General features: G+C 46.5%; 1 pseudogene; it reads left to right on the top strand.

Annotated features, from left to right (window-relative positions):
• The first annotated feature begins 1,052 nt into the window (after positions 1 to 1,052).
• On the top strand, positions 1,053 to 15,024 carry LOC139180386 (small ribosomal subunit protein uS2-like; annotated as a pseudogene).
• The last annotated feature ends 525 nt before the right edge of the window (positions 15,025 to 15,549 follow it).

Genomic DNA, 15,549 nt, shown 5'->3' with positions numbered 1-15,549 from the left:
TCGGGAGCCACCCAGCGGCCGCCGTGAGCCGGTCCCTTCCTGGGGAACGTTGGCGACTCCCGCGAAGGGCTACGGTTCGGCCACCAAGCCCGGGGCAGAGCTCCAGAGGCCGGGGTGACAGCGGCAACGTTCCCGGTGTCATGAGACCCGGGAAGAGCCTGCTGTTGCCGGAGATTCGGGCTGCAGGTCGGCGGACAGGGCGGGCGGCGTCGGTCGGTGTCGGTCGGTGTCGCTGCCCGGCCCGGTGGACCAGCGCGCCGCGGGGCCCCTTCTGCCCGCGGGCACCGCCGGGGCAGTTGAGCGCGAGCAGGAAAGGGCATGGCGCCGGCGTCCGCGGGGTTACAGCCTCTCGATGTTTCCCACTCGCCCGGAGGTGCGGACCACACGGATGCACGCAGACATGTCCAGTCTTCCCAGCCTCCCCCATGGACCCCGATAGTCCCGATTCACAAACGTGTGTCCTCTCCCCGGAGACGGCCGGCCCTGGTGTCCAGAACAGGAGGCACCGCAAGGGACCACCGGCCGCCCGTCCTCCTCCCCAAAGGGCACCCGGAAGCGCTTCCTTGCCACCTTGGGGGAACGGTCGTCCCGCTGCCTTCGCGGCGCTGAGGCTGCTCCCAGGCGGCCTCGGTTCCCGGTGACGTGCTCAGGACTCCGCAGATGGGTTTCCTGCGGGTCGGGCTGCATCTATTCGAGGGGCGCCCGGCGTCCCTTCTATTCTCCTCGGGCTCAGGAGTGGAAAGGATGGTGTCTGTGTGGAGGCGCTGTGTTTCCCGGGTATGAGACGCGGATACATCTGTGTGAGGATCACAAAGCCGACAGATTGGTGGCTACTGTGGCGAGGTCGACCAGATGGCCTGATTCTTGTTAATATATGTACTGTAATGTAGGTATTCAATGAGAAATCTCGAAATTAATTATAATGAAAATCACCATTATCATTGTAACTCAACAATAATGTAATTATTACCTTTGTTTGCAGTTAATTTAAGAAACAGTTTCAAGTTTATCCACAGAGTATCCAATTGAAGACGACCAGAGAAGGATATTGAAATGAAGAACTTTCTTCATATACTGTGAAGTTGGGGAACCTCTCCTTCCAGCCACGAGGCCCTGCCCTGCAACAGCCGACCTGGAAAGCCAGACCCCAGCCCCTGCAGCAATGGGCTCCAGGATTCAGTGCGTGGTCAGTGACTGCCACCTTTCTTATTTTCCTTCCTTTCAATTTAGTACCAAATGGGGGAAACCAAATCTGTCATCTAAGCAGTCACCTGGGACGGCCCTCTTCCTCCCAGCCTGCCTCCGGCTTCCCCACACTACACGCTCTGAGTAGGACATGCTTTCCCTCTTTCCCACCAGAGCGCGTCCCACTCCTCTGTGTGCCCTGAGTCTCAGCCTAGGCGAGTGGTGGTGGCTGACTCCTTGCTCTGGAGACAAATTCTGAAGAAACAGTGAAGGATCGGGAAAATATCCTGGAGTAGGAAACGGCCACCGCTCCAGTATTCTTGCCTGGAAAATTCCATGAAAAGAGGAGCCTGGCCATCTGCAGGCCGTGGGGTCACAACGAGTCAAACACGACTGAGCATGCACACACAGACACAGGCACCTTTGTTTATGTCTACAGAGCTTAGAGTGAGAACCAAATAAAGCACTGAGGATAATACGTGGGTTTTGTTATTTTTGAAAAAAATCAAATTAATCATTTTAAGTTGAGATATATATCATATACCCAAAAATTCTCCTTTGAGCACTATATTTTAGTGATTGCCTATCTCTATAGTTGTGTAGCCATCATCACTATCTAATCCAGAATATTTTATATTTTATCTCCCTACAAAGACACCTAGTGTTCCTTAATCAGTCACTTTTAATTCCACATTCCTCACTCTTTCATCCTCATGGAATTGTCTATTCGGTGTATTTCAAGCACATGGGTTTGTACAACTGTGGCCATTTAGGTCCGGTTTCTTACACAGTGTCATGTTTTTGAAGCTTATTCATATTTTATCATGTGATCCAATTTTTTGTTTGGCTTCAGAATTTTCCTAAGTCTTTAACACATGCACACACACACACACACACAGACATGCTACAGTTCTTTTAATGTGGAAAATACACAGAGGTCCAATGTCACCATAAGAACCATTTTATGCAGACAGTTCCATGCCGTAAAGTACTGCCTTCCTGTAGGCACTCAACCTGCCCACCAACCCACAGCGGCCAGCAAGCACAGAGGACGCCAGCCCAACTGTGCTGCCCATTGTCAGAACTCCCAACAGCACCCACCCAGGCCAAGACTCAACAATAGGTGCAGCTCCCTGTGGCCAAAGGAGAGCCCAACTGTGCTGGGGGTGGGGGGGGGGGGGGGCGGTGGTGGCAAATGGAGAGAGAGATGAAAGGAGAGACAAGTGGGAAAGTCCACAGCACCTGGTCTTTCCAGGTGGTCTTGCAACCAAGTACTAATCAGGTTCAACCTTGCTTTAGCTTCTGAGCTCAGAAATTAACAGGTGCCTTCATGGTGGCATGGCCCTAGATGATGGCAGCCCCGACCAGGCACCCCAATACCCTGTGCTGTGGGGCCCTGCCATGCCAGCCTCACCAGCCCCTGTCAGAGCCCTGTGGCACCCAGCATCTGTGGGCAAACCGCTCCTGACACATCCTTCAGCCCTCTGGAGGCCCAGCCACCAGGCTGTGACTTGGAGTTCCCAGGAGATGGATATCACTCAGGGTATGTGGCCAGTGGCAATAGGGCCTGACCGTCTGGAAGTGAGTGGAGAAAAGCCCAGTGCTCTAATTCAATGCTGTCCTGGCACCAACTGAGTGTCTCTCGCTGGCATCCTCACTGCTTCATCCAGATATTCCACGTACCACTCGTGTTCCGGCTGGGGTTCTAGGGGCAGCCTTCACAGGGCTGCAGCCTTTCCCAGTGACCAATCCCAAGTGCCGATGCCTCTGCCTCTGGGCCCTCACATAGGGAGTACCGCTGTCAATGCTCAGGGATAGAAACAGCAGATCCAAGACGCTGAAGACTTGTCCTAGGTCTGGCAAACAGCTCAGAACTGAGGTCTGGTGGCCTGCAATGCTGTGGCCTAAGACCACACCATCTGCCAGCAGACATGTCAATCTCCAGATAATCAGGATCGGATTGATTAAGTACAAAGAGGGACAAGTGTGTCATGTTGGGAGGAGGGAGGTGGAAACAGCACCCTTCTGCCTTTGTCTCCCTACTTCCAGCTGCCCAGGGGCCCAGCCACCTCCTCAATATCCTGTGTTCATGTAGTGTTCTGTTTTGACTCAGACAACATGAAGTGTTCCTGCCCCTCAAGTAGTAATTTTCTCAGTTTTGAGGGGTACAGTCATGAAATGTCTTCCAGTGTAAAAATAAAGAAAAGATAAAACTCACCCAGACCACTGAAGTTCCTTATGAGGTGAGGGTGATATAAATCCCTTGAACTTCTGTTATGGAAAGAGGGAGGGAGGAGGAAGAAAAAGCTAAACTTCAGTGAATGTAACCTTCTCATGGACTCTGTGTAGTCATTTTATCTGTACAGCTATTCAGTCATCATAACATTTACTCAAGGTCTTTTATCTTTCTGGCCCGATGTTCTCATCGAGCTCACAGGCTGAAGAGGTGCTCAAAGTGAGAGAGTCAATTCCTAAGCAGGTTGATAAGAAGTCTTGGGGAAGCCGAGGAGAGAGGGTCTGGAGTTCTCAAGGAGGAGGAAAGGACAAACATCTTTTTTTCTCTACATTCCTTAGTCTTAGTCACTTAAAACATTTTTTTTGTTTTGTTTTCTTTCTTTCTTTAGGCCCAGAACTGATGATTACACAACTCAGTTTAAACTCTGTGAAAGAAAGTGAAGTTGCTCGGTCATGCCTGACTCTTTGCAACCCCATGGACTGTAGCCTACCAGGCTCCTCTATCCATGGGATTTTCCAGGCAAGAGTACTGGAGAGCGTTGCCATTTCCTTCTCCAGGGGATCTTCCCAACTCAGGGATCCAGCCCAGGTCTCCCACATTGTAGGCAGATGCTTTATCATCTGAGCCACTTAAACTCTGTACTAAGGATCATATAAGAACAATGTATCCTGCTTGAGGACAGTTTCTCCTTTCTGAAAACCTTCTGATTAATCCTGATATCTTAGAATGTATATTATGGGAATGGGTCTGGTAGGATCTTTCTGTTAAAATCTAATCCTGTTATCCTAAAATGCTAATTGTGGGAGTGGGTCTGGTAAAACTTTCACAAACCTGAGACATTCTTTTGATTTACTGTAGTAACTAATTTAAAAAGTATATACCTCCCTTGCTAACACTAGCAAGGGGGGCACTCCCCACCCCCTTCTGCTGTCCATGTCACAAGCTTTCTTTGCCTTTTTCCCACTGTCATAAAACTCTGCTACACAAACGCTCTTGAGTGATCAATCCTGGTCCTTGGTCCTGAAGCTAAATCATCTTCGGAGATCCTGAATCTGACATCATTCACAGTAAGCTCGATTGAATCTATAACAATCTCTTAAAAGCCAAATATAATCCTAAAATAAGCTATGCTGCTGCTAAGTCACTTCAGTCGTGTCCAACTCTGTGCGATGCCATAGAAGGCAGCACACCAGGCTCCCCCATCCTTGGGATTCTCCAGGCAATAGCACTGGAGTGGGGTGCCATTGCCATCTCCAAAATAAGCTATACACCCTATTAAAATAAAATTCAACTGAGTAAAATTTTAAAATCTTAGTGACTTTATTTAAAGATTTATGAATCAGGCAGCATCCAATTTAGCAGTTAGAAACTCTGAGGAGTTGCACAAAATAAAAGACTTTTATAGGCATAAGGGATCAGGAACAAGGAAGTTGTACTGGGCAAAGAATCCAAGTGGTTACTGTGAGGTTACTTTCCATTAAAGGCTGGAAAGCTTTCTCAGGCAGATGACTTAACTAGTGATAATCAGAAGATTCCTGGCTGACTGGTTCAAGATTTCATTTCTGGAAGAGCCAAAACTGCATTTACGTCGTCTATTTTGCTAGCATGGTTCCTAACTAAGCAACTCCTCTGGGGCTGTTGTCTTGTTTTTAACAGTCCCCTGGGGGGCAGCAACTGCTGGTTCTTCCCAAATGCTGAGAGCGCATGTGCTCTGTGCCAGGCCTGTGCTGGGGGCAGGGACCCAGCCACGACACCTCACAGTCCTTGACATTCAAGAGGAGAATAAGACAGAAAACCACCACACTTTAAAAAGAAAGGATTCTGCTGCTCCCACAGAGCTGACACTGTGGAGCGAGACAAGGAATAAACAGAATAGCTTGTAGAAGAGTCAGCTCCATGGAGTGAAGGGCGGGACACGGCACAGCAGGAAGAGAGGAGCTGGGGCGGTGGGAGGGTGGGGAGGAAAGGAGTCCCGGGACAGAGGACGGATGGGTGACGAGCCCCAGCAGGTGCAGACAGGGCCAGCCCTGGTGCCGTGAAGGACCGAGGTGGTAAGGGCAGGAGACATGGGGGAGCTGTCACCACAGATGCACATGGGGATGTGTCTCTGAGGAGGTGACAATTAAAATGCGCTCCGAGCCACTGTCCCCTTCCCTTGTCACCCAGAGGCAGACACCGAGGATGGCCGCTAACATCACGCGCACCAGCCAGTCCTGAGCCTGCGCACCCAGCTCACTGTTCCTCCTGAGGAGTCACAGTAAAGGTCCCTGTACCTAATTCCCCTCCCTCAATCTGCGGACAAGTCCGGTCCTTTCCCGTGTGGCCCAATGGTGTGGCCTGTCCCTCCTCTTGGGAACTGTAAGTCATCAACTCTCTTTTCGAGGACAGTTATCTCCTGATCTGTTTGCCTTATTATGCCTGCAATTTCCTACTAATACACTATATTTTAAATTAGCCAAGAATGACAGCACACTCTAGACACAGAGTGTCTTAACTGAGCACACTCAATTAAGTGTGGACAAATGGAGCATGAATTATGACACTTCCTGCAATGTCCTCAATCAGTTTAGTGTTTATTGTGTGTTAAGCAGTGTTTTGTGTTTTCCCGCCTGGTTAGTTTCCCCTGGGTCAGCTGTGCTTTCTTTCACCAACTCTTTCTCCTGACAAAATTACTTGCAAGCACAACTGAAGTTCAGAATATGCTCAAATTGTTCCCTACAGGGCAGGCATCTTAGAGAAAACTTTACTGCAGCACTGACAAGGCATCCTGTCTTTCTCCAAGTTGGCTGAGAACGAGCAGAGTAGGACTTGTGTGGTTAGTCCCTCTGCTGTGCCCAGCTCCTTGTGGCCCGTCCTTTGAGAGGAGCCTGGCAGGTACAGACCCTGGAGTCCCAAAGAGTTGGACACAACTGAGCGACTATATATTCTTCCGGATTCTTTCCCGTTACAGGTCGTCACAAGATACTGAGTACAGCTCCCCCACTACACAGCAGCTCCTTGTGTCACCTGGTGTACACACAGCAGTGCATGCGTACTGACCCCAAACTCCTGACTCACCTCTTCCCACACCCCCGTGTCCTCTTTGGTAACCATAAGCGTGTTTTCTATGTCTGTGACTCTACCTCTGCTTTGTAAATAAGTTCATCTGTATCATTCTTCAATATTCCACATATGTGATGTCATACGATGCTTGTTTCTTTCTGTCTGACTTCACTTAAAGTGAAATCACCATGTTCATCCATGTTGCTGCAAATGGCATTATTTCATTTGATTTTATGACTGAGTAATTTTCCATTGTATATATATTCCACATCTTCTGGAGCAAGCACTTCTTAGACTGTACAGCTTGACTTCCTTTAAAGGAACAAAAATTGTGAGGAAACCTAAGTTTTTTTAGAGATGGAGAATTTCTCTGCAATGATTCATATATCATTAATTAGCATTTAATGGATTAGGAGACCAAGAATAGTAGGTAAAATTGGTGTGTCGTTTTGTTTTATGTCACTTATGTCAAGTTCTCATGCTGCTGCTGCTAAGTTGCTTCGACTCTGTGCGACCCCATAGATGGCAGCCCACCAGGCTTCTCCGTCCCTGGGATTCTCCAGGCAGGAACACCGGAGGGGGTTGCCATTTCCTTCTCCAATGAACGCAAGTGAAAAGTGAAAGTGAAGTCACTCAGTTGTGTCCGACTCCTATCAGGGTTAAATTATGTTCACAAAATACAGATTTCTTCTGTTCCTCTATTCTTGATTCTCTAAAATTATGTGGTGCTTTTGTAGTCAGTTGTTCTTTGCTTGCATAGCCTTCACATGATTTTCAGGAGTAATTCTTGAAAAAAAATTTATTTTATAGCCTTCCTTGCTTATCTTTCTTTTGTTACAGCTGCTTTAAATATTGGTCTTGAGAATTCATATTTTTCCAGAAAGTAGTCAATTTCTTGAATATTCTCGTATATTTGCAGTGTATATAAAGGGGTTTATATTCATTTTTGTGGGTGGGTATGAGGTAATATGAAATATACTTCGGACCTCTTGTCTGACACAAGACCCCTAAGTGTCTTGAAGTTTCCTGGGTGATAGAAATGTCTTTTGGCTTGTTTTCTTTGTATGATTCCTGAAAGTGTTAATTTTGCTTTTTCTTGGTAGGAAATGATTACCTTCATAACAGACACGTTTGAGGATTATTGCTAAGGTTTGTTAGTAGAATTCTATGTGCCCTTTATTTTAAGGCTTGTGATTAGTTTCATCTCTCTCTCTCTCTCTCTCTTTTTTTTTTTTTTAGTTTCAGCTCTAATATATGCATTTTCTGTCTCAGTTGAATGCCCCATATATTCAAGGAGGTTTCTTCACTCTGGCTGGTGAGGATTCTCAGCCCCACATGAATGTTGCACATTATTCAATGCATTCAGTTCACTTCATTTCAGTTGCTGAGTCCTGTCCAACTCTTTGCAACCCCATGAACCACAGTGCACCAGGCTCCCTGAGTTCACCCAAACTCATGTTCATTGAATCGGTGATGCCATCCAACCATCTCATCCTCTGTCGTCCCCTTGTCTTCCTGCCCCCAATCCCTCCCAGCATCAGAGGCTTTTCCAATGAGTCAGCTCTTCACATCAGGTGGCCAAAGTATTGGAGTTTCAGCTTCAGCATCAGTCCTTCCAGTGAACACCAAGGACTGATCTCCTTTAGGATGGACTGGTGGGATCTCCTTGCTGTCCAAGGGACTCTCAAGAGTCTTCTCCAACACCACAGTCCAAAAGCATCAATTCTTCTCTGCTAAGTTTTCTTTATAGTCCAACTCTCACATCCATACATGACTACTGAAAAAACCATAGCTTTGACTAGACAGACTTTTGTTGGCAAAGTACTGTCTCTGCTTTTTAATATGCTATCTAGTTTGGTCATAACTTTCCTTTCAAGGAGTAAGCATCTTTTAATTTCATGGATGCAATCACCATCTGCGGTGATTTGTGAGCCCCCCAAAATAAAGTCAGCCACTGTTTCCACTGTTTCCCCATCTATTTGTTGAGCTATTTCAAATCCTAAAAGATGATTCTGTGAAAGTGCTGCACTCAATATGTCAGAAAATTTGGAAAATTCAGCAGTGGCCACAGGAATGGAAAAGGTCAGTTTTCATTCCAATCCCAAAGAAAGGCAATGCCAAAGAATGCTCAAACGACCACACAATTGCACTCATCTCACACGCTAGTAAAGTAATGCTCAAAATTCTCCAAGCCAGGCTTCTCCAATATGTGAACTGTGAACTTCCTGATGTCCAAGGTGATTTTAGAAAAGGCAGAGGAACCAGAGACCAAATCGCCAACATCCACTGGATCATCAAAAAAGCAAGAGAGTTCCAGAAAAATATCTATTTCTGCTTTATTGACTATGCCAAAGCCTTTGACTGTGTGGATCACAACAAGCTGTGGAAAATTCTGAAAGAGATGGGAATACCAGACCACCTGACCTGCCGCTTGAGAAACCTGTAGGAAGCAACAGTTAGAACTGGACATGGAACAACAGACTGGTTCCAAATAGGAAAAGGAGTATGTCAAGGCTGTATATTGTCACCCTGCTTATTTAACTTATATTCGGAGTACATCATGAGAAACGCTGGGCTGGAAGAAGCACAAGCTGGGATCAAGATTGCCAGGAGAAATATCGATAACCTCGGATATGCAGATGACACCACTCTTATGGCAGAAAGTAAAGAGGAACTAAAGAGCCTCTTGATGAAAGTGAAAGAGGAGAGTGAAAAAGTTGGCTTAAAGCTCAACATTCAGAAAACTAAGATCATGGCATCTGGTCCCACTCAATGCATAGCTCTCCAGTAATAATTCTTTCCTCAAAAGTTGTTCCTGCCCAGCCTTGGGGAATTTCACCTGCGTGTGATCAGATGACAGAGACTCAATGGGCTCATTAGGCACTTGTAATCATTCTTTCTGTCTGAGTAGCTCTCTCTGTGTGCCCTGCCCCACACATATCACCTTCTGCACCTCCCTGGCTCACTTGTGTTCTCAGATCAGGGCTTTGCTGGGCTGCATCTGGGTTCCCCTCCCTGTACCTGCAACATGGAAATTGCCTGAAGGCAGACAGCCAGGAGTCTTCAGATGGATTTGTGCATCCATCTTCACTCTAGGAACTTAGTCCTGCATGGCCTGCTGTCCAGGATCTGAAAACAGTTGTTCCCAGTATTTTGTTCAGCTTTCTAATTACCAGTGCCAGGTGAGGAAGTTCAGATACTGTTCCTCTTAAAGCTGGGAGTGGAAGTCACATTTTATTTTTACAGACACTCTTTGAATCAGTAATTCTAAATCAGTTAACCATATATGTTTAAAAGTATCCTTTGCTTCATTTTCTCTGTTTTGCTCTTGCAAATGTAAAAACAAAACCAAATATCAAGAGACACATTAAAACAGGTTTTGTTTTCTGCTTTTCCTGGTTGAACTTTATGCCAACAAATCCTAGGTAAGAACTTGGGAAGCTGCAGTAAGTCAAGGCACCAGCAAGATCACAGGATCTGCAATCAACAGGGATATTAATGGTACCAGAGAGCCTTTTTTTTCTTTTGCCATGCCATAGGAGGTGGATGCAGTAGTTGAGGGGCTAGAGGGATCCCAGGACCTTAATGACACCAGTGAGCCAACTAAAATACAGGAGGCTGAGGCCAGGTATAGCACGTTTGGCCAATGTGAGCTGAAACATATTTAATTCTGAATTTCCAGAACCATAACCTCAAACAAAATGTTCACCTTCTTCTGATATTCACATAGAAAGATTGCATAGAATTTTTTGCGTAGAAATTCTACTTCCTTGTCCATCAGCAGATGAATGGATAAGAAAGCTGTGGTACATATACACAGTGGAGTATTACTCAGCCATTAAAAAGAATACATTTGGATCAGTTCTAATGAGGTGGATGAAACTGGAGCCTATTATACAGAGTGAAGTAAGCCAGAAGGAAATACATAAATACAGTATACTAATGCATATATATGGAATTTAGAATGATGGTAACAATAACCCAGTGTATGAGACAGCAAAAGAGACACTGATGTATAGAACAGTGTTATGGACTCTGTGGGAGAGGGAGAGGGTGGGAAGATTTGGGAGAATGACATTGAAACATGTAAAATATCATGTAAGAAACGAGTCGCCAGTCCAGGTTCGATGCACGATACTGGATGCTTGGGGCTAGTGCACTGGGACGACCCAGAGGGATGGTATGGGGAGGGAGGAGGGAGGAGGGTTTAGGATGGGGAACGCATGTATACCTGTGGCAGATTCATTTTTATATTTGGCAAAACTAATACAATTATGTAAAGTTTAAAAATAAAATTTAAAAAAAAAAGAAAAAAAAAAGAAACTGAAGAAACAAAAAGTTATGGCTTGGGAATACATGCTGCAAAAAATAAATGCAAATAAAAGTTAAAAAAGAAGAAAAAAAGAAAGAAATTCTACTTCCATGGAAGAAAGCCACTAGGAAGATTGCTTGGAGAATTTAAGAGATGTGTGGTTTTTAGGTGGAGAAAGAGGCAAGTGTGGTTCAGAAACGGAAAGGGGTCTGTGCAAACCCAGCAGGCTCTCTTTGGTGGAAGGCAGGCCGTGCACTCACTGCTCCTTCCCCCTTTTGCTGAGATCACTTTTATCATGTTTTAGGTTTCTCCAATGAAAACTTCAAGTACAGGGGCTTCCCTGGTGGTCCAGTGGTTAAGAATCTACCTTGCAGTGCAGGGGACACCGGTTCGATCTCTGGTCCCCAGATGACCCCACATGCCACAGAGAAATTAAGTCTGTACACCGCAAAGACTGAGCCCAGGCATCCTAGAGCCCAGCGCTCCACAGCAAGAGGAGCCACCAAAGCGGAAAGCCCAACCACCCACTAGAGCACAGGCCCTGCTCGCTACAAGTGGAGAGAGCCTGCAGGCAGCAAAGAAGACCCAGGGCAGCCAAAAAGAAATAAAATTATATTTAAACAAAAACCTGTTCAAGTACAGTGACTCTCAATGGCTCCAGTAACTCCTGCTCAATGTTCTCAGCACACAGGGAGTCTACAGGACTCCCCTGGGGTCTACAGGAACCCCCTCCACCCGTGAAGGCCCAGCGTCTCCATCGACCACGTGTCTCCACCGCTGTGCTGTGCCGTCTCCCCGCTCTCCTCTGCACAGAACTGCTTCTGATGGTGTCACTCTTTAGGCAGGGGAGTCATTCTTGTGAATCATCTAAGAATTAATATCTCACCTGCAATTGTATTTCTATATTCCTTAAAAGGATTTCCTTAAAATCCCAATTGTATTTCTTAAAAGAGCGTTTTAACACAATCTTGATTTGAACACCTATGTTTTTATTTATCAACTTTCATGTCTCCTTCAGTGTGTCCTGTGCTCTGGCTCAGCTTCTCTCTTGGCCTCTGCTCTTGGCCTCTCAGGAAACAGTGTATAGGATGTATTAGTTGCATCCGCCCTCCCCTCTCACTGGCTCTTTTCCATCCTCCCTCATCTCCGTGACATGTGTAACTGTGTGCACATCACTATCACCATGACACCCTCCCTCCCTTGGGAAGCCTGTTATCACCTTCCTGCTCCTTTCTCTGCTGCCCCATGTGTGTCCCTGCCCGACACTCACAGCAGCTTCACAGCAGGCGCTCTCCCTCACTCTTCTCTCCAGAGCTCCTGCTGGAATTTCTGGACACCATCTCCCAAGTATTTACCTCTGACTCTGACTTCTCCTTCCCTGGTGGGCCCTGTAGCATCTTCCCCTGAATGAAGACCACAGATAAAACCTAAATTCTCCTTCTTCCCCAGCTACCTTAGACTCCCCTGTGGATGTCTCCTTCTCATCCAGGCTCAGTGATTCAATATCATCCACGAACCATTTTTCTATACTCAACCATCTATCTGGCCGTATTGATACTGTCTCTAGGGGAGTGGGTGGAGCAATGATGGGCAATGTTGAGATGGCAGGTAGAGACCACGCCAGGCAATGAGGGCGTGAGAATGAAGGACAGTGCTAAGAAGAGGAGCAGATTATAGAGAAGTCACAAGGGCAGAAGAGGTTGGAGAATGTTTTTAAATAACAGATCGGGGAGAAATCTGGGAGAGGAGAGGTTGAGTCTTAAGGAAAGAGAAATGATCATTGCATAGCTCCTCGGGGGCGGGGAATCCAGCAACGTGCTACTTTACCATCAACATCCTATCACATGCTATACTTCAGTTACAAATACTTCAGGCTACAAATCCATTAGATTTGTAGAAATTCCTAATGCATTAGAAATTGATACATTTTCCTGCAATGGAATAAATTAGGCTAAGGTTATGCATTACATTGTTTATTGTGATGTCAAGATGTCATTTTATATTAGTGTTTATTCCAATGTGGACCAGTAAAGCATATTATAGTACATCGTCTATTCACTGGACTGATTTGTGGAAAATAGTGTCCCAAGAGAGAATATTCCCCAAGATAGTGTCAGCTGAATATAAGCAAGATACATAAAACACTGTACACACTGTGCGACCATGTATGGTTTTAAATGTGGTTGTGCTCAGTCACTCAGTCACGTCCCACACTTTGTGACACTATGGACTGTAGCCCACCGGGCTCCTCTGCTTATGGAGATGCTCCAGGCAGGGATACTAGAGTGGGTTGCCATTTCCTGCTCCAGAGGATCTTCCAGACCCAGGGATTGAATCTGAGTCCCTCATGTCTCCTGCATAGGGAGGTGGGTTCTTTACCATTAGCACCACATGTGGAGTGAAGAAGAAATAGATATTCATAGTTGCTTGTGTATCCATAAAATGACATTCTGGGCCATCTCTCCTGATCCAGGGGCTAAGACTCTGCACTCTCATTGTAGGGGCCTGAGTTCAATCCCTTGTCAGGAAACTAGAACCCACATGCCACAGCTAAGAGTTCCCATGAACAAGGTCTCACAGGCACAGCCATATAAATACTTAGAAAAAACAAACAAACAAACAAATAAACCTCCGGAAGCTTTTCCTGAGAAACAAAACACGTGGCTGACTGTGGAAGCAGCAGGGCCTTGACAAGAAGGGAGGGGGTAGGAAGAACAATGTAATATAAAGTATTTTATATTTCTAGGTTCTTGAACCTTGTACATGTATTACAAGTTTCTCAGAAATGCCAAGACATTACAAAAATATTTTAAACTTCTAAAGAATAAAACTCACAGCGTTATTTCTACAAACTGAATGAAAGTCAAGTTTGTTTTATCAGATTATCTGGCTTCTCTAACATATCTTCTCAGGCTTTTCCCACGCTACCCAGACAGTGGTCCATACGGCACTGTCTGGATTCTTGTCATAACCGGAAGTGAATCTTTTACACTATCCTGGGTCCTTGATGTCCGGCAAATGAAGGACGACGTCATCACGTTCCTTGCAGCAGGGGCCCACTTAGGTAGCACCGACCTTTACTTCCCAACGGAGCAGTACATCTACAGAAGGAAAAGTGGCGGCGTCTACACTAGGAATCCGAAGAGAACCTGGGAGAAGCTTCTGTAGGCAGCTCATGCCATCGTTGCCACTGAAAACCCAGCTGCTGTCCCTGCTGCGTCCTCCAGGAACCCTCGCCAGCGAGCTGAGCTGCAGTTTGCTGCCGCCGCTCCTCTGGTCAGCCGCTTCGCTCCTGGAGCCTCCACTAACCAGACCCAGGCAGCTTCCAGGAGCCAAGACTCCCAGCTGACCACCCCTCCCAGGGCTGACCGCCAGCCTCTCCCAGGGGCATGTATGTGAACTTCTTACCATCGGTCTGTGTGACACGGACTCTCCTCTGCACTCTGGAGACGACCCATTCCCGGCAACCAGGGAGCTCCGTCCGTGGGTCTGACTTGGCGGATGCTCACCTGGGAAGTTCTGCCCGTGCGCGGCACCGTTTCCTGTGAACACTCTTGGGAGGTCGTGCCTGATCTCTACATCTGCAGATTCTGAAGAGATTAAAAGGGAAGAGCCGGTGGCAGCTGAGCAAGCTCTGACCAAGGAGGACTTCACCGTGAATGGGTCACTTCAGCAGCTGAGTGCAACGCTACTGGATCTGAGGTGCTGTCTAGTCCACAGGCGGGCAGGCGAGCTCGCTGCCTACTCCGCAGATCCCCCGAAGGCTGGCCTGCAGCGCCCACTGCTCAGGCCACTGGGCGGGTAGACACAGCACTGGGTGGGCTTCAGCTGTTCTTTCACAGGCTCTTCTCTTCGGTGGGGGCTGTGCTGGGTCCTTGCTGCTGCACAGGTGTGCTCTGGTTGCGGTGAGCAGGGCGCACTCTCTGGTGCCTGGCCTTCTTGTTGCAGCGGCTTCTCTTGTTATGGAGCATGGGCCCCAGGGCCCCCAGGCTTCAGTGGTGGCAGAGCGTGGGATCAGGAGCTGTGGCCCCCAGGCTGTGGAGCACAGGCTTGATGGTTGTGGTTCACAGGCTTAGTTACTCTGAAGGCACGTGGTATCTTCCTGGACCAGGGATTGAACTCATGTCTCCTGCATTGGCAGGATTCTTTACCATGAGCCATTATGGAAACCCCACAAACTCTTAAAATGGAAATTGGTTCACAGAAAATAAGCAGTTTCTAAATAAATAAATATGTCTACTCATGAGAATGTTCTGTGACTTTTGCTGTTTTCCTTTCACATAAGAGGAAAATTTCCTAATTCATAATTCATTATGTTCTTCCCTCAAACAACATTTGCAACCACTAATTTTATTAGCTAAGCTTGTCCAATTTTTAAAATACTTTTCTCCCACTTTCCCTTATGCACTGTACATTCTTTATCAATTGAGATAATATTTTATCATTGTTCAGTCACTCAGTCATGTCCAACTCATTCCGACCCCATGGACTGCAGCACACCAGGCTTCCCTGTCCTTCACCATCTTCCAGAGATTATATTTATACTTCATATGGATAGGAGGATAATCAGTTGATTTCATACGTGAATTATTTCTCTGAATCTGACATATTAATATGCTAGTAAGATATAAAACACTTGACTGACTTCAGCATAATAAAAAATAATAGAATCAGGTGACCATATCTTAAGACTGATTATAAAAGCAGCAGCCATGTTGATGAGGAGCAGTGATATGGGGTTGTGGGGGGTACATTTTATGTGGTGAGAGAGAGG

Source organism: Bos indicus, chromosome 28 (genome assembly GCF_029378745.1).
Source record: "Bos indicus isolate NIAB-ARS_2022 breed Sahiwal x Tharparkar chromosome 28, NIAB-ARS_B.indTharparkar_mat_pri_1.0, whole genome shotgun sequence".
NCBI classification, from domain to species: domain Eukaryota; kingdom Metazoa; phylum Chordata; class Mammalia; order Artiodactyla; family Bovidae; genus Bos; species Bos indicus.
The sequence above is the reverse complement of the archived record's forward strand: the minus strand, read 5'-3'. Positions and strand labels throughout refer to the sequence as shown.